The following is a 23,413-nucleotide window of genomic DNA, read 5'->3' as shown; positions in this document are numbered from 1 at the left end:
ATATAAAAACAACTTCTAGATTGGGAAAGGAGACATTTTTCCTCACGGAATAAGGGGCTAGGTAGATCAACATAGTTCACCATAAAAAGATATACAAATGGCTGTTAACGTATGAAAATATGGTCAAGCTTACTAATAAGAGACAATTATTTTCAAAACTACATTGAGAAACCATTTTTCACCTATCAGATTGGCAAAATTTTAAGTGCGGGGAAATAGGCACTTTTGAAAATCGTTGGTGGCAAAATGATAAAAACCCTGTGGGAGGGAATTTGATACTGTCTTCCAAAATTCATATGCACGTACCCTTTGACCAGCAACTTCATTTCTAAGAATCCTTCCACAGCACTACGATGTGTTTACAAAGCTTTTCAGGCAGCCTTGTTTGCAATCCCAAAAGACTAGAAACTACCCAAATGGCCATCAGTGGGTGTATTCATTTCCTAGGGTTGCTGCAACAAGTTACCACAAAGTGCGTGGCTTGAAACCACAGAAACTTATTGTCTCACAGTTCTGAAGCCCAGAAGTCTGAAATCAAGGTGTTGGCAGGGCTGTGCTCCCTCTGAAAGTTGTAGGGAGGAATCTTTCCTTGCCTCTTCTAGCTTCTGGTGTTTGCCAGCAATCCTTGGTGTTCCTTGGCTTGTAGATACATCAATCCAATCTCTGCCTCCTTTGTCACATGACCATGCTCTCCCTATGTGTCTCTCTCCTCTTCTTAGAAGGACATCAGTCATATTGGATTAGAGTCCACCTAATGTATGAGTATGACCTCCTCTTAATTTGATTATATCTGCAAAGACCCTATTTCTAAATAAGGTCACATTCACAGGGACCAGGGGTTTGGACTTGAACATATCTTTTTTTGTGAGGACATAATTCAACTCATAACAAGTAGTGGATAGATTGAATAAACTGTGGTACATCAACACAATGGAAATTTATGCACCTATAAGAGGAATGATTAATATAGCTATATACTGCTGTGGAGTATTCTCCAGAATATATTGTTAAGTAAAAAAAGCAAAATGAAGAAAAGTATGGACAGTACGCTACTATTTAACTGGGCCAGGATATGCTTACGTATTTATTTTAAATTACAAAATAATAATAATAAAAACGGAGTTACCTAAATAAGGAGGAAGTAATATGGAAGAGACAGAAATAGAAGTTAAACTTCCATGGATATCAGCTGTTTTGTGGATTTGATTTCAGAACATTGTAAATATTTTACATAATTACAAAACAAAATTAAAATTTAAAAAGCAGCCCCTAAAATCAACAGCAAAATGAAATAAAATGAATATGGGTTTCCCGTTGATGGAACCGATATAGGAACCATTCCAAATGACTATAAAACACAGTAATTTGAAAATACATCCCTTAGCACAAAGAGAACTGTGGGAAAAAAATCTTAAACTGTTTTTCAGCAATCATATTGTTGATGATGGTATTAAGCCTGTTATGTGTGTCATATATATAATAAATAGATTGAGTGATAATGTTGGTGTTATTGAAAACCAGGATTTTGATCTGGGAGAAAGGTAATATGAAATGAGATTAAGGTTAAGAAAAAAATCCTATAGTTAATTTCAATTGGCTGTATTATGATGATGGTATTGTGGTTATATTTAAAAGAGGGGCTCTTGCCTTTTAGCGACAAACATTGAAATATTTAGAGATGAAATAATATCATGTCGGGATTTGTTTCAAAATAATCAGGAAGGGGGAAGGGGAAATGAGTGGGGGTATAAAAGAAACAAAGTGATCCTGAGTAGATAATTGTTGAGCTGGGTTATGGGTACGTGAGGAATTCATTATACCATTGTCTCTACTTTTGTATATGTTTGAAATTTTCCATAATGTATCTTTTCTATATATACTCTATTCATTATATATGTATAATAAGTACATATGTTATAAATATGTATGTGTATATGTTGATACATAGTCTAAATATTTATGTATTCATACATACACATAAGTACATATGACTAGCAAGAACAATAAAAATGTATAGGTTTTTGGTTAACCCATTTGCCCTGTCAATCAACTTATTGGCATTGAACTTGCCTTTCCTTTTGAGCAAACACCACCCTGCCCTACGGGCAGCAATGCCAATCATAGTCATCAAACTAAACACACTCACCTCCCCTTTGGATGCTTACCTACACATATGGGAATTCCATAGGAAAACAATAGAACAGTTTTCTATTTAATTTCTCAGCCCAACCACTCCAGATTTCCTGATTCCCAGAATGATGTAGGTGTGGCAGCCACAGCAGAAGGTGGATTGTGGGTGTTCTCTTGCTGAATTTGTGCAATAGGGTGGAAATACATCACCATTAACACCTGTTTCTTTCCCAGGCAACACCAGATGCCTTGTAGGTTTGATCTAATTAAATGTTGCATCTTTTACTCTGATCTTTTGCTCACCAGATTAATTTGTTCACCAGTGTAAAGTTCAATGACTCTAAAGTGTGATGACGAATCAGATAAATCACCCTCTCTCCTCTAGGAAGGAATGAGTAAGGATTTGGAGAAGGAAACCCAGTGTGCAGGGTTACTCTAGTGAAAGTCCCTCCATGGGAAACATGAGGCCAGAAATACAGGGGCTCCACCTCACACATCTGTAAACCCCCTCACCTCTTGTCTTCAGGGTCAACACTTCGGCTATTACTGAGTCTCCTCTTTCTCATCTTCAAATTACACTCTTATTTTGTTTTATATATTTGTATGTTTATGCACATTTATTCATGTCAGGGTCTAGGTGTTGATAAACTTTAGTAGAATGGATATATTTGTTTTGTCTTGACCTATTTATAAAGGATAGATTTCTGTTGGTTGTTCTCTGTCTTCCACAGGATTCTCCATTCAGGTTTGTTTTTCCATTCCTGTTTCCTCCTCGAGTGCTTCAGAATAAGGCTCTTGGGAGAATAGAAAAAGCTTCAATCATTACAGCTGTCTTCCTTTGAGCCCTTTAACTTTTATTACTCTTTCCAGGAGTGTTAATACTAAGAACATTTTCTTTTTCTAGTGAGTCTGAGATGCTATGTTTCTGCCAAGACCCTCACAAGAGAATCTCTAAGAAGGTCAATGGAATGTGCTAGAAACCAAAAGTAGGATGTTGGTGTCAGGAACAATCTGTTAACGATTTAAATTTAAAATAAACGTTTTGTATTTTACACAAACCTTTAACAACTTAGATTCTTTATAGTTAAAATTTTAAAATCTTGGATTGTGTTACTATTGACACTGATTTGAGCTTATCCCATATCAATTGTGTGAAAGAAAGGCTTGGCCAAGAACCCCTCAAAAATTACCTATGCCCATAGGATCCCCAGGTCTAAAATAAAATTGTGAGCAGGAAGTGGTGAGCTGATCATGATCCCTCTGATAGAAGAAACCCCAGGTGGTTCTTCCCTATCTTACAATCTCTCTATTCTATTATTAATAAATGCATTAATTGCTTCCTCAAAACCATTTCTGCTCAAAACTCAACATACTTACCAAATGCCTTGGGGTCTGAGTTCTCTTTTCTTGGAGGTTTCTAAGAATTGAAGCAGCTCTCAAAGTGAGAAGAATTTAAGAGTATCTTTGGACAAGGCTTTGCCTTGGGTGGGGCTGTGCCCAGTAGTGAGAACTTGTCATTGAGAATCCAGGGTGATCCGACCATTAGTTACACTATTTGGCCATTAGGAATGCCAGCGTGTAATGAGAGTAAGTTAAGGCACAATTCAGATGTCCTGCCCAGTCCTGGCTTCGGTCATTGTGGTCCTGACATCAATGGGTGGGAAAGACCATGGAATGGGATGATTCTTCTGTTCTCCTACCCGCAAATGGAGTCAAGACCACCTGCTCTCCTCTAGTGCAGAGGAGAAGCTGAGTTTCAAAAAAGAGGGTGGGTCGCTGAGAAGACTTAAGATATTCACGAAGCCTAATAATTGCTATTGAATGTAGAAGTAGGTAAGCATATAGCAGAATTCCTCTTAATATCCAGGAGGATATTTCTAATAGGAACTGTGGTAAGCCTTTGTTCTATTTTTGTTCACAGTGGTCATGTTTCTCACAATTACACAGTACATACCAGTTTACCTATGGCAGAGAAGTGGTACCAGTGTCCTGATTGGGGGTTACAGCCAAGTTTCTTTATTGCATTCTCGATAGGGAATCCGTCCCTTCATCCACGAAGAAGAAAACTAGAGCTGCTTATAATGAGAAATCCCAGAGGAAAGGCAATGAGAGGGGCTTCCTTTTGCAAATCTAATTATTAGAAATCTATGATCAGGTGAGCCTTACCTTCAAACTTGTGGAATATTTAGGTGGAAGACGAGGATTTTTGTAGGGTACAGACTCTACGATGCTTCAAGTTCCTTTTGATATGATTTTGGGGTTGCAGCTACCTTTTGCCCAGGATCGTTCACTACCCAGCCTTCCAATCCCAGGCAAATTTGTTATTTTATATCATTTATTTGACTGGTCTGGCAATGTACATAGTTTTATTTAGACCTGATTCTTGTGTCAATATTGGGAACAATTAGTAATTTAGTGACAAATTTCAACTCAGGTCTTTGATCCATATATCCTAGCTACATGACCTTGGGCAAAGTGTACTCTGAATCTCAGTTTCTTTATCTGTGAAATATGGAGAATAAAATACCAACACTACAGGGATGGTGAAAGGATTACATGAGATGACACATCTGTAAAGTACTTAACACAGCCTGGTAAAGGGATAAGCGTGAAATTTGTGTTAACTCTTGTTAGATTTAGACATACTGAGTTTGTACTATCAGGAAGATTCTTATTCTTCTACTTTTGATTATGACCCTGAGCTTCCATTATTTCCAATTAAAAACTGAGAGAGAGGAATAAAATCCTCCTGAAGCTGAATGGTTACCAGATACATATAACTATACCTTCTGTTAGAGCTAATGTGTGGCCCAGGTAAGTTTCCTGGCAGTATTACATGTAGCAAATGAGAAATCTGAAAGCACAACCTTGAGATTCTAGCTATTATGTGGCTATAAATTTTAGGACTTAATTCAAGAGAATATTACTGAAGTTTCAATGCTAAGATGCTTGAAAAATATAAAATTGGGGAGCTTTTACATCTACCTTTTACTTAAACCCAGCACTATTCTGAAAAAATGTAGTTCCCACTCATCCAAATTCATTTTGATGCCTCATTTCTTACTCTTCACAGTTGATAAAATGGGGTATTGGCTGCTTTTAGAAGCATCTGGTTTGTGCTCCATTACAAATGGAGTCATCCTAACAAGTCATCAGCAACACGCACAGCTGCCCGTAGTGTATTAAGTTTTTGGTTATTGTGTGAGATAATCCATAAATTAATTGGGTATTAATTGTGAGATTTGAGTCACTTAACTGTAGTACCATAGAGGAACAGCTAGAAATTTCAGATTAAAGATTAGAAAATTATCCATTCTCTATTTGGATAACCATTTAAAAAAAAAAAAGGATATCAGCTTAGAATATTTTGCAAATTGCTTAGAAATGAAAAGAAAAGCTTAGAAATATACTTACTAAAGATAATAGATATGGAAAAAAATAGAGGAGCCCTCAAGTATGATTTTGTTTGAACATGTGTCTCTTAAAGTCATGTTTCACATGAACATTCTAAAATTCTGACAATATTAACTCCTGATTAGGAAGGCATAAATTTAACAAACAAAACTCACCATATTTTATCCCTGATACTTACTTGTAACTCCTCCTGTTATAGTTAATAACACCCTATCGCTTCAGGCTTGAAATGTTAGTGTTACTTTCACCTGCCTTTTCCATCACCCAGTCATCTTATTGGACACTAAGGACTATTGATTCTACTTCCACAGCATCAGTCATATCCACTCCATCTTTTCCAGATTTGCAGTCAAAGCCCTAGTTCAAGTTTCATTGCCTCTCACCTAGTCTTTTGAAGTAGCCTACTAATTGCTATTTATGATTCCTTTCTTGTCCCTTGTCCTACACATTGCTGCTGGGTTAATATTCCTTCAAAACAGCTTCAATTCTGCCATGTATTTGACCCAAATAATTGATGGTTTTGGCAGTGTCCAAACTCCAGAGCCCAGTGAACTAGGCCATCTTCAATATGGTACAGTCTTTGACAGCTTCTTTTACATGCCTTTCATACACTGTGCATTTCTGGCACGTTGGAGCTACTATCCATCAAAAAAACACACACTGTACTATCCCATCTCTGAATCTCAATTCTGTTGTTTTGGTCTTTTTGAAGAGCAATTGAGGTTCTTAAAAACCGTTCTCACTCCTTTCTCCATCATCCTTATAGGTAATACTAATTAATATAAGCATCATTCTTTTTTGCTTAGATCATCTGATGCTCAGAATCCTTCTGAATTTATATCCAGACAACTATTTTGACTGATTTGATCTGGCATTCATGATAAAATAATTTGCCTTTTATCATTTAATACTTTAACGAAGTTTGAATTAAAATAAATCATGGACATGGACTCGATTTCATTGGATTTGAAGGGAAAAGAGGAAAGAAATTAAGATAAAGAAAGTCAAAGACATTTCTCCAACTGACAGAGAACTGAACCTGGTCTCCAGATGGCAGGAAGAATCTGTGTAGACAAGGGCATAATCAAATCTACTGCATAAAACTGTTGTAGAACAAGAAAGATTAAATATGCCCTGGTTGATTAGAGAGGAGAAGAAGATATGTTGACCTGGACTGTTTCAGGATTCTTGCACAGCTTTCTCTGGTGCTATGCTGCCATCTGGGAAAGAATACTATCAATGAATCCAGAGACCCAGGCTTCCATCCCTGCTCTGTCACTGAGTCGCTGTGGGACCTCCAGCACATCTTCTCTTTGCACTTGACTTTTTACAAAATAAATGGACCAGCTCTATTGGGGCCCTTACCACCATGATTAATTGTATTATAATTTATGAATTCTATAAAAACTGTATCTCCCTTTTATGCAAACACTTTGAATACTACACAAAATCAAAAAAATGTTTATAGATATGTGTGTGAAACTATCTTACAGGAATTTCTCCTTGATGTTTCTTTCATGACATTGAGTTTAAGTAGTTATAAAGTGTCTGAGTTAGTATGGAAGTGAGCAGCAAATTGACCATTTCTTCCCAGGCCATCCTTCCCCCTTTCCCACTCCAACCAGAACCTTTCTCCCATTCTTAGCCATGAAGGGTATGAATTGCTTAAACACCAATGTGTTTGACAAGGGAAATGTTTTTTAGCTTGGCGTTTTCCCTATCTCATTAGTTGGCTTACAACTCCTGTAGCCTCTAAAATCGAACATTGTTTAGTTCCAATTTTTGCTACATGTGTTAACAAATGTGAGGTAATTCAAAAGGCACATTTTTCTCAGAAACAGAATTTGTTTCTTAAAACCAATGAAATGGATAATGCTTTTCAGTCAAAAGAAGTTTAAAACACTGGGTTCCCATCAAGCCATTATTACTTACTCTGTTTCCATTTGCTCTCAATAGTCTCATAATTGGTATAAGAGGAAAACAACAGGAATACCTAAGACTGAAACCACTGATTCAACAGTGAAGGTGATTTCGTGACTTTCACTTAGCAAACACCTTGCACCTATTACACAGTAGCAATACCTATCCTCATTGTCGTTAAGAATACCTGAAATCCATCGAGTTCCCAGGATGATGTTAATAACACATTCTCTCATAATTGCTACATCTGTCTAATTTTCTTTCAGGTAATGCAAAGTGTTTGTCAGTTTAATTGAATAGGCTCATGAACAACTTTATTCTCTCTAATCTTCTAAAATGTGAAAAGAAAAAAGAGAATAAAATATGTATCTATGGACATCCTAATTATCAAGTGATTTCTAAACCAAGGATAGGAGATCACTTCCTGGCTTCAATGCTTGACTTTTGAGCAGACTTGAATCTCTCTTCTGAAGACTTTGTTGGCCTCGTCTGTAGGTATGCTGTCACTCATCTCCTATGGGAGCAGATTGGTGCTCTGTTTAGGTGAAAATATTCAGGATCCTTAATTTCCTAATAAAATAACAACACTGCTGCCTCACTATTGAGAGCCTGCACGTTTCTTTACAATTAACAATAAAACTCAAAATAGCTGCCTTTCAGACATTCTCCGGAGAGCTCCTGTCAAAAGTGGACTTCAGATTAATGATGTTCAAGAGACATCATTAAAGCAACATTTATGTCAAGTTTTCTTCTTCCAGCAAGTTCTAATAAGCAATGCACTTGGACTACATCAGCTTAATTCACTTCCAAATCGCTTCCAGAGCCAATAGACCAGCTGTCTCCTCCAAAGGTTGCTCCCACTGTGTGGGGTACCACCGTTGCATTAGGCACTGCTGCCCACTTCTAGCAGATACTACCATCTCCTTCTGGGTATCACCAGCTCCTAGTGGGTACCATCCACTCTGCCAGGCACCACTGCAGATGCCAGCACTGAGAATGCTGATATTCTACAAGTGTAACACCAAATGGGCATTCTGTTCTCTGGAATCTACTAAGTGCCAAAAAGTTTCTTAGATCATCATAAAACAGTATTCTGATGGGTATCTCCCACTATTTGCTAGACATGCTCAAACATTTTTCAGATTCAACAGTGGATTCCATGTGGGCTTAAACATGCCACACTGATATATCTTTTTTTTTCTTTTTTTTCCCCAAAGCCCTAGTAGATAGTTGTATGTCATAGTTGCACATCCTTCTAGTTGCTGTATGTGGGACGCGGCCTCAGCACGGCTGGAGAAGCGGTGCGTTGGTGCGCGCCCGGGATCCAAACCCAGGCCGCCAGTAGCAGAGTGCGCACACTTAACCGCCAAGCCACGGGGCCGGCCCAGACACTGATATTTTAAATGTAAACTACCTCAACACCTTTTTAGAAGCAGGAGAACAATGTTATAAATCCAAATATGAGTCAATGTCCACAGTTTTTTCATTTGCAAGAGAAAGGCAGAAGAGGCTGTGCTCAGTCAGAATAGATTCTCATGTGGTGTGATTTGAGAGTATCAAAGTATAATATACAGAAAGTTAAGGAAATGACTCTCATGTAAATATAAAATTTACACATGTAAAAAATTATTTAATTCAATAATGAGGAAACTAGTAAGATAGTAAAGTTAGTTCCAAAAACATTTGAGGAACTGGATATTTATAACCATTAAAGAAGAAAAGAAAAGAAAGAAGGAAAGACAGAAAAGATAGAGAGGAAGGAAGGGAATGACAGACAGACAGACAGAAAAAGAAAGAAAGGAGAGAGGGAGGGAGGGAAGGAGGGAAGGAAGAAAAGAAAGAAAGAAAAAGAGAGAGAGAGAGGGAGGGAGACCAAAGGAGGGAGGGAGAGAGAGAGGGAGAGAGGGACAGAGGGACAGAGAGAGAGAGGGCGAGAGAGAGAGAAAGAGAGAAAGAAAAAAAAGAAAAGGAAAGAAAAAGATTTTGGGTTAAATAAAAAACTGCTTAATGTCTTACAGAGCAAAGACACCATAAATTTTCAGGTCATCTTTCCTACTGAACAGAAATACACAACTTAACATGTTTCTGGGCCAAATTAAATAGTAAATAACAAGTTAAACAAAGTCCATGCTCCTCGAAAGTTAGATAATCATCTGGTAAGCTTGCTAATCAGGACCCTAGTAAGAAAGGCTATGCCTCTCCCACTTTTGACTTATTTCTAGGTTTTGGATAATATTTTCCTAATAGTCTCCCATTTTGGTCATAAATAATTGGCAAAGAGTATTCTTGATTACATAAAAAAAGGCTGGTCTCAAACGAAACCAGAATCAAGATGAACAGACAACCAACCAGCTGGGAGAGAATATTTGCAAAACATACATCTGACAAGGGGTTGATCTCCGTACTATATAAAGAACTCACACAACTGAACAACAAAAAAACAAACAACTCGATCAAAAAATGGGCAGAGGAAATGAACAGACACTTCTCCAAAGAAGATATACAGATGGCCAATAGGCATAAGAAAAGATGTACAACATCACTAATCATCAGGGAAATGCAAATCAAAACAACACTAAGATACCACCTCACACCCGTTAGAATGGCTATAATCACCAAGACAAAAAACAACAAGTGTTAGAGAGGATGTGGAGAAACAGGAACCCTCATACACAGCTGGTGGGAATGCAAACTGGTGCAGCCTCTATGGAAAACGGTATGGATATTCCTCAAAGAATTAAAAATAGAGATGCCCTATGACCCAGCCATCCCACTACTGGGAATCTATCCAACAAACCTGAAATCAACAATCCAAAGAGGCTTATGCACCCCTATGTTCATTGCAGCATTATTCACCATAGCCAAGAAGTGGAAGCAACCTAAGTGCCCCTCGACTGACGATTGGATTAAGAAATGTGGTATATATACACAATGGAATACTACTCAGCCATAAAAAAAGACAAAATTGTCCCATTTGCAACAACATGGATGGGCCTGGAGCGTATTATGTTAAGTGAAATAAGCCAGAAAGAGAAAGACAAACACTGTATGATCTCACTCATATGTGCAATATAAACCAACACATGGACAGAGAAAACTGTACTGTGGTTACCAGGGGCAGTGGGGGTGAGGGGTGGGCACAAGGGGTGAAGGGAGTCATATATATGGTGATGGACAAACAAAAATGCACAACCCAAAATTTCACAATGTTAAAAACCATTAAAACATCAATTAAAAAAAAAAGGCTGGTCTCATATATTGGCCTGATTATTTACATATGCAGAGCAAGAAGAGTAAATTACTCCTGTGAGCCTCCTTGAGTTTGCTCATCAAATCTAGAGCTATTTGGTATGAATCAACTATCGAGGCCAGAGAATTAACTTGTTCCTGGAAATTTTTATAAGGAATCTCAGATTTGACTTTTAAACACTTCTAATTATTTGCTCTTCTACCCAAGGATAGGAAGCCAAGCCCAAGACCCTTTCCTGACCTGCTATACCTATGAATTTCTCTGTCGTCAAAGTTCTTAAAATAAGCTCAAGTCCCTAGCCTGCCAGGAAGTAATCTTCTTCATCACCCATGAAGCTGGAACCTTGCAAGCCAGACACCAGGCCTGTTTTCCTTGGAGGACTTAGTAGGCATTAATTTCATATATAAAGTCAATCCTTGTCCCTTCATGGTGGGCTTCTCATAGCTGATTAAATGAACATTCCTCTTACTATGATACACTAATCATGAGACTTGCACAATCAATTTATCTATTTATATCCTGGTAAATAGGAGAACAGATTCTTATTGAACGTATGCAAATAAATATATTCCCATGAGAAGTAATGAGATTCAGTAAAAGTCTTTGTTTCAGAATTCTGAGGAATCGATGAGAATCGGATACCATTTTTAAAAACATATTTCACTTTAGTTACAAAAGCATAGTCTACTAAATTGAGGCCTAGTAATAAAGAAAGGCAAAGTGCTTCCTTGTATATCAATCAAAAAATAGAACATTAAAACAATAACAATAATATCTAAAGAAATAATCCCACTTAATTTTCCTTCATCAGTTCATTCAGTTTTACATAAGTAATTCTTGTTCTGTGGCTCTTTGGTCAGCAGTCTGTTTTAATGAAATCATTTCTTCTGACTAAAAAGACTCAGTTTGCTGATATGTTCAGACAGCTGTCTAAAAAAATTCAGCTTTCAGTTTTGAAGCTTGTATCCACATATTTTTTTTCATTGAAATATCAGTAGTTAGGAATATCAGGTACAGTCCTTTTTACAAGGCTCTGAGAGTATCCTATCTGGTAGAAGAAACAAATTCTAAATTGAAGGATATAGCAGAGCCTTCAGACAAACATCAATGAAAAGCAGAAACCACTTGCTGATGAGACTGAAGGACTGTAGTTAATGATAATAAACTACAGTAGCTAAGGATAATAAAATGGAAGAAAGTCTCTCTTTAGGGCTGATCAATGTCTGCCCTGAGGGGAAGAACATCACTAACAGTGAGGACATTGATGGGAAACTAAGGCCCTCCAATCCATTCTGTAAAGTCTACAATCTTTGGAACATTTATGTTAATAACATTTTATCTCTATAAAATCAATGGCAGGAAAAGCCAAGCTTCTTGTTTGATTTACAGCTCTTACAATAGTGTTGAGTTAGTTAAAAAGCATTGAGCCTACTAAACTAATGATTTTTCTCATCCCTCTTTTTCAGGTCAAATAATAAATCTTTGCGATTTTTTTCAGGAGCCTGTTGGGAAATCTGAAAGACAGTTTTAATTTCAAAGGATATTTGAAAATTTTACTTTTCCAAATTTAGCGTCTGATCTTAGGAAGGCAAAATCGAAATGATTATGAGAGGATAATTGATCACTAGGTTACGATAGAAGGATGGGTGCGTGATAATAAATGGTTGTAGCTTAACTACTTGTTAAAAGGGCAGTGCAATATTCTAAAATACACATAGAAGAAGTACTATAATTGTAAATAATCCTAGCTTCTTTTAGAAGTCAGAAATTTCTGTTATTTATTTATTTTTTAAAGTAATTAGCAATGTACGGCCAATGCAAAGCAAAAACATTTCTGTTGAGAATCATCATTTCTGCTATAGGAGCAGATTACACACTAGGTAAAGTATAGCTTTACCATTTCTTGTTAAGAAAAGACCAAATACTTCTCATTTGAACAAGGACAAAACAAAATCTATTTTTTAATCAGTATATTATTTGACAGTAAAAGATTCACAAGTTTCTTTTAAAAATGATCTCATGAAAAAACCCATTAAAACTGAGCTAGCTTGAACAAAAACACTGAGGCTAGAGACCTTCCAGCTTCAGCTTCATTATGTGTTAAAGTGATGATTCGCAGACTCTGGATAACAACAGGTTCAGTGATGGCAGCTACCTCCTCGTCCCCTCTTACCTGTTCCTCCCCTCTTGAAAGGATCCGCTTGAAGACATAGTTGGCCTTTGGAAGGTAACAATCTCTCTGGGGACCAGATACGCCCAGCCTCCAGTTTTACAATAAAGAAATTTCTCCGAGGTCTAGGGCCTCATAACATCTGGAAATGTAAACACATAGCCCCAGAACTAGCCTAGGGGTTTATCTCATGATATAACCTCTTGTCTCTTGAGGAGATAAGTTATATTATTCTTTCAGAGGAGAACAATTAACTAAGCAAATGCCCACCTCAATTCCCAATGAACTTTGTATCTGTTGTATAAATTGTGTGAAATTTTATAGTGACTTGGTAGTCTCTGAGGGCTACCGACAGGCAGGCGCTCTGTTATACTTACTCAGTAATAAATCAGGTGTCTGTCTTTCCATAGTGGTGTGAAGAGGTCTCTCTTTGTTGGCAGGATTTTTACTTTTCTAACATTTTACACACTCAACTTTTGTCCTTCTCTGTGCTTTTGCATATTCTGGATCAGCTTGACACTTTATTTTAAAACAAATTTTCTCTTTTTTTCCCTTGATAAACAAAAACAAATAATAAGCATACTTAATATATTTAAAATATATTTATATATATAAAAATCACATATAAAAACCAGAACAAAAAGTGTGTATATGTAGATATACATATATCCAATTTTTAAAATTAAATCAGATCCTGGATATCATATCAAGCTGACCCACTACATAATTACTATAATTACTATTATATAAAAATGTTGGATAAAATTTAAAAAAACAAAAAATACAAAATAATTCTTAAAAATAAAAAAAAAATTAAATAGGAAAAAAATATTTGTTAGAGTTATGCATCCTTGGGTAGTGCCTGTTAATGCCTCAGTATTGTATTAAAAGATATGTTCCCCCATCTTTGTCTTATTTCCAAATTTTAGATAATTTTTCTTAACAAAGAGTATCTTTAAAGAATTTCCTACCCTATGCCAGGTTTACTGATATCCTTTTGACTCTGCAAATAGTGAATGAATGTATACTGGATGCAGATCACTGTCCCACAGGTAGAGAAGAGGCAGTATGCAGACAATGGAAAGAACGTGAACTTCAACACAAGTGTTGAGATTATAAGAGTGAATCCTTGACTCATCTGAATCTCCGTTTCCTCATCTGTAAAAAGACCAATACATATCTGAATTATTTAAAGAACTGGTATGGTAGGTGCTCAATAATTAGAAGCTGCTATTATCATCAACATATTGCTATTATGATTATTGGTTGGAAGACGTGATTACTGTCCATAAGGAGAATATTCAGAAATGGGAAATAAAACCAGTAAACATATATCGATGATCCTTGAAACATGTAATAAGCACCACAGTGGAGATGTAAACAAAGGACCAACCAGGGCTTCAGAGGAGAGAGGAATCATTCTTAAGAGATTGATTTCCTCTTTTAGACAATTACTAGTTTTCAAAATCTTTTTGTTTGATACAATTGTTAAGATTGTAAATAAAGGAGTAATAAATGCAGTAAAGTTTACAAGATAAACAATGGTTTATGCTTTTCTGTAAGTAAGACTTTTAATCCCTCAAATCTAGCAATGCTACACAGGGAATTGACAGAGCGGGGAAGAGCAAAGGAGCAGCTGGCCTTCCCCGCACTGCCTGGGAGCAGCAGGTCAGCGACAGTGGAAGCAAGGGAGATCGAGCGTGTCCCCTCAAGGAAGGAGAGCACTTGGGAAGGGGAGGCATCAGAAAATCACAGACAAACGTTACCATTTTTTGCTCAGCAGGTATGTATGGAGAGCCCACTGTGCTGGGGGCTTCAGAGACGATCAAAGCAAGTGAAATTCTGGGGCTGGAGGCCTTTCAGCTTCATTGTGTGTGAGAGTGACAGTTAGTGGACTCTGGTTAAAAATGGGGTCAGTAATAGGGACAGGAGGAAATACTACTCAGCCATAAACAACAAAAGACAAAATCGTGTCATTTGCGACAACATGGATGGACCTTGAGGGTATTATGCTATGTGAAATAAGTGAGACATAGAAAGACAAATACCTTATGATTTCACTCATATGTGGATGATAAACAAACAAACAAACACATAGATACAGAGAACAGATTGGTGGTTACCAGAGGAGAAGGGGTGGGGTAAGGGTGAAAGGGGTAAAGGGGACATATGTACGGTGATGGACAGAAACTGGACTTTTGGTGGTGAACATGATGTAGTCTATAAAGACGCCGAAATATAATGATGTACATCTAAATTTACACAATGTTATAAACCAATGTGACCTCAATAATAATAAATAAATAAATAAATATAATAATAATATTTATTACCTATGATTTAACAACTGGATAGCCTGTGCTAGGAACTGAAGGGAACTGCATCCCCTCATCCCTGCCCCTGAAGTGACTGTGAAAGGGAGATCAATGCTGGTCTTCGCTGGAGGCACCCTCCCAAAGGAGAACCATGGTTTAGTGGTGGTGGGAGATAAAAGGAATTCCTGGCTACTTATGAGATCCAGTGTAGGAAGCTACAATATAATGCAAAGAAGCAAAAAGTTATCTCCCAATATTCCATGTCCATGTGGGATGGACTAAAGCATCAATGCTGTAGGTAGGACAAATGGTTTTTGCAGCTGGAGGACTCAGAAGAATTCTTTCTGCCTTTAGATAGCTGATCCACATCATGCTTGATATTTTAATAAAACTAATAGTAATAGCTGACATTTATCAAACACTTACTGTATGCCAGGCATGGTGCTAAAAGTTTTACATGTATTTTTGGTTTTAATTTTTAATATAATCTCTTGAAGTGGGTACTTTATCATCAATTTTAGAGTCATCAAGGCTCAGGTAACTTGTCCAAGTTCATATAGCTAAGTAAGTGGCAGAGTGAGAATTCATTGACGATCTGTTTAACTCTGAAGTCTGTGCTCTGTACATTGCATTTACTATAGTTTTGTTAAATGAACTTCTCAAAGTAACTCTGGTAATTATTTATTATAGATACTCCTAAGAAGGAAAGGAAGATTGTATGAGAGAGTCTTGAAGGCACCACATGGTCCAGACATATTCCAGGAAACTAAACATCTTAGGGACATTCATGAGCATTGTTATGAATGAATGTGCTGCATATAGTTCTTTCTACACAAAAGAACAGGTGTTCACATATTCCTAGAAGTGAAGCTAATTTATAGAACTCTGTTCACACAACTCATGTTTAAAGCTATTTATTGACTTTGTATCATTGACTCATGGTATGTGGTAGGGTTAAAAACCCTTATGATAATAGCTAGAACCACAAGTTCTCTTAGAGAGGTAAGAGGCTGTTTGCTAGAAGGGGTTACCTTAATAAGGTGCTTAGAGCAAAAGTTGGGTCAGTAGAAGACCAGATACCAAGAAGGAGACCTCAGCACTGCTGTCTTAGAAATAAATCAGAATTTGGGAGTGAAAAGAACACAGAGAAGAGAAGGAAAAGGACATGAAAGATAAAGAAGACGATACTCAAATAACATGGTAGAATGCCAAATGATTTTTTGATAACAGGAATATCTAAGATTCAGTTTGAAGTTACTTTTGTTTGTAAGCCTCAACATCAACCCCTCCACTTTACTCCCAAACTTTCAGTAGAGTCTGCTAAATCAACTTTGTTGTGCTTGTGTCTGTGTGTATGTGTGTGTGTGTGCGTGCACATGTGTATTAGCAAAAGACTAAGGTGCTATCATGAGATACTCTAAAACTGTATTAAGTCAGAGGAAACAAGAACTCAGAATCAGAGATGATCATGATAGTGGAAGTCCCTGAGAAGCCAAACAGTGGAATGGAAATGAAAATCGATCTACCTAGTCTTTAGAGTCAGGGTGACCCCTGCTAACAGAGTTACAAAGAGATTCATGAAAAAGATGAAATGCCAAAACAGAAGATAATAATGATGAGTATAATAAGACTGTTGCATAAACGAAAAGAGACAGTTGGAAGGAATATAACAGGTTTTTGTGAAAATAAAATTTATCTTGAGATTTCATCTGTATCCTTCAATATTTAACCTAAAAGTATATTTAATTATGAAGTTTAACAGACTTCTATGCCTGCATGGGTGTATTGATGAAGACTGTCAGGATATCAACAGCACAGGTTAATAAAACTCTAAATTTTATGTTCTACATGAGCATGTAAATATTTTTGATCTGTAGCTGATTAACATTTCTGAAGAGAATTGGGAGGCCGTAATCAGTCCATTTTCAGTCCTGGTTTCACATTTGACTTTAATCTATTCTACAGTTACAATTTGGCCTGTTTATACCAGTCCAGTGGAAATAAACACAAGTTGGAAAATTCCATGAAAGCTGGCACCACCATTGAAAACACTTCTCTCATTATATAGAATGGCAGTTCTATTGTAGATATAAGCAAGACTATACGGACAGCACAGTTGTGCTTCAGCATAGCTATACACAACTTCAGTAACACAATGTGGCACGTGGAACCTGTCCATTTTCACCATGTCCCCAGGCCTTCAGAAATTATTTTGCTCAATAACGAAAGTTGGCCACTTTTCATCAAGCATCACATGCTATTCTCATTATTTAACATGTCTAACAGGAAGAAGGGCCTACCTTGTATTGTGATGGACTTCTATCAAATAGTCCAAGAAGATCAAGAGAAGTGACTGACATTTCATCAGTATGGGACTTAACAAATATTGGATGTGCTCTTAGATTTTTTTTTAATATTTGGGTCTAACTTTTTATGCTAAATGAATAAGAGTTCATTATCTAAAAATGAGCTATTCTTATTACATTATATGTCTTTTATTACTGTTCTAGTGGACATGGTGAATTATGTGAATAGCTCTAAGAATATATTTAGTTGAGAACCATCAATAATCCTTTTTCTCAATAATCTAAAAGTCATAATGTATGACTTAACAGAGACTTCAATATCTTTGCTCTGAACTGTTATTGACTTTCTGAAAGGCATTCTATTTGCCCCTCCTCTTTTTCTCTCTCCTTTTCTTGATCTCCTCTTTCATTGAGATGAAAATCAAAACCAAATAACTGTTAGATTTTTTTAGTGTGGCAACTGCAAGACAAAAACAAAGGGCTATTGTTCCTTTCCTTCTAAAATTCCAGCAGTTTTCAGTTCTAATTATCCAAGTCTTTATTCAGAAAGTCTATGACTTACTTTAAGTGTAAATTTGTTTTTATCTCTCTTCCTTTTTTTGTCAGAATGAAACAGAGGGCGACTGAGGCACCCTCTGATGGCTGCTTCTTGCTGTTGTGATCTCATTTCTCAATGACACGTAGGACCTGGTGTTCATATTGTCCAGTGCACACAAACCCACTATAGCAGAACTCGGGTATAACCTCTATGCCTTACTTTTAAAATATTACTTTTTCAAAGATTGGAAATTTTATACTGAACAAGGTTGTCATTTCAGAACCAAAAGCAGCCTGATGTGACTTGGAAGTTCTTGGAAGCAGAGGAATCTCCCTCTTTGGTACTCCATGGACGTCATTTCCCATGGTGTGCTAGGGCATATTTAACCACTGGCTCTCTGGGGGGAGAAACAATTTGTAGCATTCATCAATTTCTGTGGTGTAATGGCTGATTTCAGGCTACCAACATGACGTCATTGAACATGGAATTGGGATAGATGTGCAGTAGCACACCATTATATTTCCACCATACAGGTATCGTAGATGTAAATAACCTCAAGAACAAAGATAATGGTAAAATAATTAGCAAGTGATGAGTTTTTAGTATTTATTGCCCTTGTTTTTAATAAAACTTATTTAATTGTAGGTTTATATAATTCAATTTTTAATACTGAAAATGTTTAAAAACTGACTCACAACATGTTCTTGAAAAGTTAACAATTGGTCCTTGCAAGCCAGTGCAAGCCAGCTTCAGCACATCACTGGCCCTTCCTCCCTCTTTCACGCCAACTCTCTTCCTAACACTGAGTGGCTGAGGATGGAAGGAGGACATCAAATATTTATTGGGCATCTAATGTGTTTGAGGCACTGTTCATAGTAATGTATAAATCTCAATAAAAATAGAATACTATTGATTGTGCACTTACTATAGGCCAGGCCCAGCACCAGGCAATTTTTACATGTTCCCTCATTTCATACTTAAAACAAATCTATGAAGTGGGCATTAACACGCATTTTAATGATGAGGAGCCTAAGGCTCATGGAGGGAAGAAACTTCCCCAAGGCTATACCATTTAGTAAGTGAGGACTAATCTAGTAAATCAGGACTAATAGTTAGGTGTATTAGACTTCACATTCTCGCCTTGTTATTTATCCTCATAGCAACTTTGTGAGGTCGATTTTACTACTGCTTTTTACAGATGAGGTTTAGAAACACTAAGGAATGTTTTCAAGAGCACATGGCTTTTATACGGGAGGACTGTCCACTTTCAAAGCCCATCATTTGTCTACCACAATATATTCTCTACCTCAACTTCAACATGCTCCTTTCATTGATTTACTGAGTTACATTTAAGTTTTAGAATTAAGGCGTTACGTCCTTAAAGAAAGCATTCATATGTTAAAATAAGTCAAAAGGAAAGGGCAATGCTCAAGACAAAACAACAGCCATAGCCATAAAATGTCAAGCAACAGCTATGAGCCAGGAGAAGTCAGATTTTTGATAGCCTGGGCATCCTAATACTTTTTCAGCAATAGGGACACACATTGCAGAAGCTGCCTCCTAAAATCCACTTACTGCCCAAGAGTAATGTCTTACCACTCTGTGTCCACACACGAGAGGGATAATTCTGAAACACGGAGAGTGGTCTCCAGCTTTTGGACTGGCAGCCTTGAAATGTTCCAAGTACTTTCCACCATGGAGGCTCTCACAGATCCTCTGAACAGAGACCAGGGTATTAAATTGGAGACTAGGAAGAAAGAAACTTTTTTCCTATAGAGCCATCAATGCCAAAGTGTGAGACAAATGTCTCCTAGAAATGTAAGCAGGACCAATAAGAAAATAAGTATATTCAAACTTACATTTGTCACGTGGGTAAGATGTAAAATGTAGGTATGTACTCTTACCTTATTGGTGTACAAATAAATGAAAATGCATAAACTCATTCCATTCCTTCAATTAGAGGTATAACCACATCTTTCTCACAGTAACTTCAATAGTTTCCTTACTTACATAATAACTAGTAGCTTTCTGATCATAAGGTAGAAAGACATAAGGAAGACAAAACTAGGAAAGAGAATAGAAGGTAAGAGAATGTTACTTCGCAGTAAACAGAGTAAGCCCTGACACTTAGGACACACTGTGTGGTGAAAACCTTGGCACCCGTCGTCAGCATGTTATAGTTGTTCATTTTGCAGGCTTCCCAGGGACTAAAGATGGCAGAAATAGTGTAATTCACACTTAGTTCAGAGAACTTAAAAAAGTACTGTTCTCAATTTCCAACTGTTCCATTTTTATTTCCCCCTCTCCTTTTGCTTTTGACCTTGGACAGAAAAGGTAAGCAGAAAACCCCATGTGGGCTGTGTACATGGGCTGCACCTTCAGAGGGCCACACCATTCAGAGGGAGAGGTTACCATTGCTAGGCATTAAGACCAGATATGACCATATCCATCAGGAAAAATAGTGTGGTGCAGCAGGAGTCAGGATCTCCATTTTTGGTTTGGCCAATCAGATGCATGTGCAGGAGATGTTGAAGACGAGTGAGGAAGAGGCCTCATTTCTGAGGCACCTGTACTTCTTGCTGTTGAGCACTATCATGGAGGGGCTAGGAGTTTTTACAAGAATGTTAGCCAAGGTCTCACAGACAAATGTCTAGTTACATGAGTGTCAAGAGGAGAGCAGGGCATGAGCATCTATTTTTATCTCAAGAAAGCTCCTTGAAGACTACAGAATAATTAAGGGAGAGGATACTGTCTAGTGAAGCCTATCTTCAGTTTGAAAGATCACAAAGTTGATTTTCCTCAGCCCAAAAACAACACATGCACATGTACACGTACACATAGACACAGACACAGACACAGACACACACACACACACACACACACACACACAGAAGGTAGCTAGAGATCTTCTGTCCCAGAAAAGACAAATTCTTTTTAAATCCTTTACTCATACAACTGACACTTGATACAAGTTCATTGCTTGAAAACTTTCCCAGATAGAAACTCAAATTGTGACCCAAAGGGCAGAACTGGTCGACCACACGTTCCTCTACCATGAAAGAAATTTTTGCAAATTACAACGGAACAAGGACTTTGAGACTCTAAAAATCTCCTGAAACATAACTCTTTCACAATTATTGGGCATTCTCATATGTTTTTGCCTTCACCAACAAAATCCTGGATGTATAAACCAAACAAGCAGAAATTAGATGAGATTCTGAAATCTCAATTTGGGTGGCCACCCATTTGAGAGATACTTGTATGTATGTGAAAGGGGATAGGCGTCTTGTGGATTGATTTGGTGGGCTGGTAAGTTATTCATTCCTTATCTATCCCTGGGTGCTGTGTGAGCTGAACCAGACTTTCCTGACTCACAATGATATTTTCAAGGAAGCTATCATTTTGGTGACAAGTTTTAATATTTCTTTTCCATATGGTGAAATTTTGCATGCTTAGTGGGCACCGAAGTCTTCTCCAGATTTTTCTTAGGGAGCTAGGGCAAACAAAATGGAAATACTCTGAGAAAAATTAAGAAAAAATACTAAAATAAATATATGTTATTTAGTACAATGCACTGTTAATGAGGTTTTTATGATGCCCTTGAGAGTGATGTTTTTATGCTGAGAAAAGAACATTCAGAGGTTTACTTTTGATTTAAAAAATAAATATTTAACTTATTAAAGTTTTAGATTAAAAAATCTAGTTATTTCTTAAACATTAAAAAATCTAGTTATTTCTTAAGCTTTTAAATTTAGCCAAATGGTATTACTCTAACAAATTTTTAAAAATCACTTTGAAAGAGTTCCCATTTAAAAATTTAGTTCAAAAATTTAAAACTGCATTTTATATTTTATTTCTTTTTCAAGTGCTTTTCTTCTCTAAAATAAAATCCTCTTGAATATTGAATTATTCTTATCAATCTAATGAACTTAAAAATACTGTGGAACTTAGTAGTTTTCACATGTCTCAAAACAGTATATAAAATAAGAAAGACTTCCTCTTAAGATCACAGTCATAATTAGTAATTCAGTTATGGATTTTAATTTGAATTTACAAGGCTGTCACTCTAATGGGCCAAAATTCTGATAAACTATTTAAAAGTTATTAAAATTTCAAATATTTACTCATTCCTTTTTAATAAAAAATATTTACAGTGTGGTCTGGATTCTCCTAAACATTTTTATACTCAATCTTAAATCTTCATGTGGTTGAAAGACTATTCTATGGAAAACAATTAACACCCATGTTAACAGGGATTCATTTGCACCAATGGTTTTAGCCCAGATCTGGGGACACACAGTGCAGTTCTTCTCCCTGATCACTGAGGAAACTATGTAAGATTAGGAACAATCTTCCAGCAATACTTGAGGGTATTAACACCCAGAGAGTTCAGCTGGAACACTGTCTGGAATCCTGTTGACAGCCTTGAACTCTTTGATAGTTACTATACATTGACTCCATACTTCAAGGGGGTGTAATGGGGCTGCTACGTGACCCACCTCCCTATATTCAGGTTGTAAACATCAATTAATTCTGATATCAATACAAAACACCAATCCAGGTATACTACATGTATTTCTTTGGCTCAGGTGACACGTAAATATCTCACAATCAAGACCCTTGAGTTTGATGGGACTCTGAATTCTCATAAATCAGTTATGTTAGTGCAGTTTAGTCCCACATGGACAGTATTATTCGCTAACACAAACCTATTCTGATATATCTCTGGCTGTCTCCTTGGCTTTTGGACAAGTCATTTTGCCCCTTAGCGACATAATCTTTCTCTATAAAGGAGGCATCACTACTTGTCACCAACCTCACAGTATTATTAGAATTAATGAATAATGTCTCAGATAATTCTTATCAAGGGAATTCCACCCAAGAATAATATGCTGTGAGCTATGTTAGCAAGCTTCTTGTGAGAGGGCTCAAGTCTAACGAGAAGGATATCGGACAGTGTCTGAATCACTGTTCAGCCACCTAGTGAGTGAAATTGGAAGAGTCCCTCAACCTTTCTGACCTCTTTACCGGGGGATCACCCTACTTACTTCATAGCAATGTTATGGGGATCAGAAAACAGAATATATGTGAATGGATTTGCGATGAGTGGAGTGCCATATAATGCATGTCTAAGTTACTACAAATGGTGAACTTCTATATTCTGCACCTATACAGCTGATTTCCCATAGCAGTGGTCCCAGTGCTCCAAACGGGTCTGGGAAAATGTATTCAGGCCTCTAGATTGTGGTATCAGAAAGATAAATACCATATTAACACATATTACTAGTCTGTGCTTCTTAATTCACTGAGGTTTCCAAAAGCTCAATAATAGAGAATTCTGGTACAAGCATAATTGTTACCACCCAAGGG

The 23,413-nt window shown here is 37.0% G+C and overlaps 1 long non-coding RNA gene across 1 annotated transcript in view; it reads right to left on the bottom strand.

Annotated features, from left to right (window-relative positions):
* Window positions 1–23,413, bottom strand: part of LOC147914631 (uncharacterized) — a 50,461-nt gene that overhangs the window by 9,629 nt on the left and 17,419 nt on the right. Inside the window, exons 2-3 of the long non-coding RNA XR_015555058.1 lie at window positions 13,856–14,042; window positions 13,262–13,436 (exon numbers count right to left, since the gene is read on the bottom strand). This is a non-coding gene — a long non-coding RNA (uncharacterized LOC147914631). The remainder of the gene's footprint in view (window positions 1–13,261; window positions 13,437–13,855; window positions 14,043–23,413) is intronic.

This window comes from Ceratotherium simum, chromosome 18, assembly GCF_057802395.1.
Source record: "Ceratotherium simum simum isolate JZ-2026a chromosome 18, ASM5780239v1, whole genome shotgun sequence".
NCBI lineage: Eukaryota > Metazoa > Chordata > Mammalia > Perissodactyla > Rhinocerotidae > Ceratotherium > Ceratotherium simum.
The sequence above is the reverse complement of the archived record's forward strand: the minus strand, read 5'-3'. Positions and strand labels throughout refer to the sequence as shown.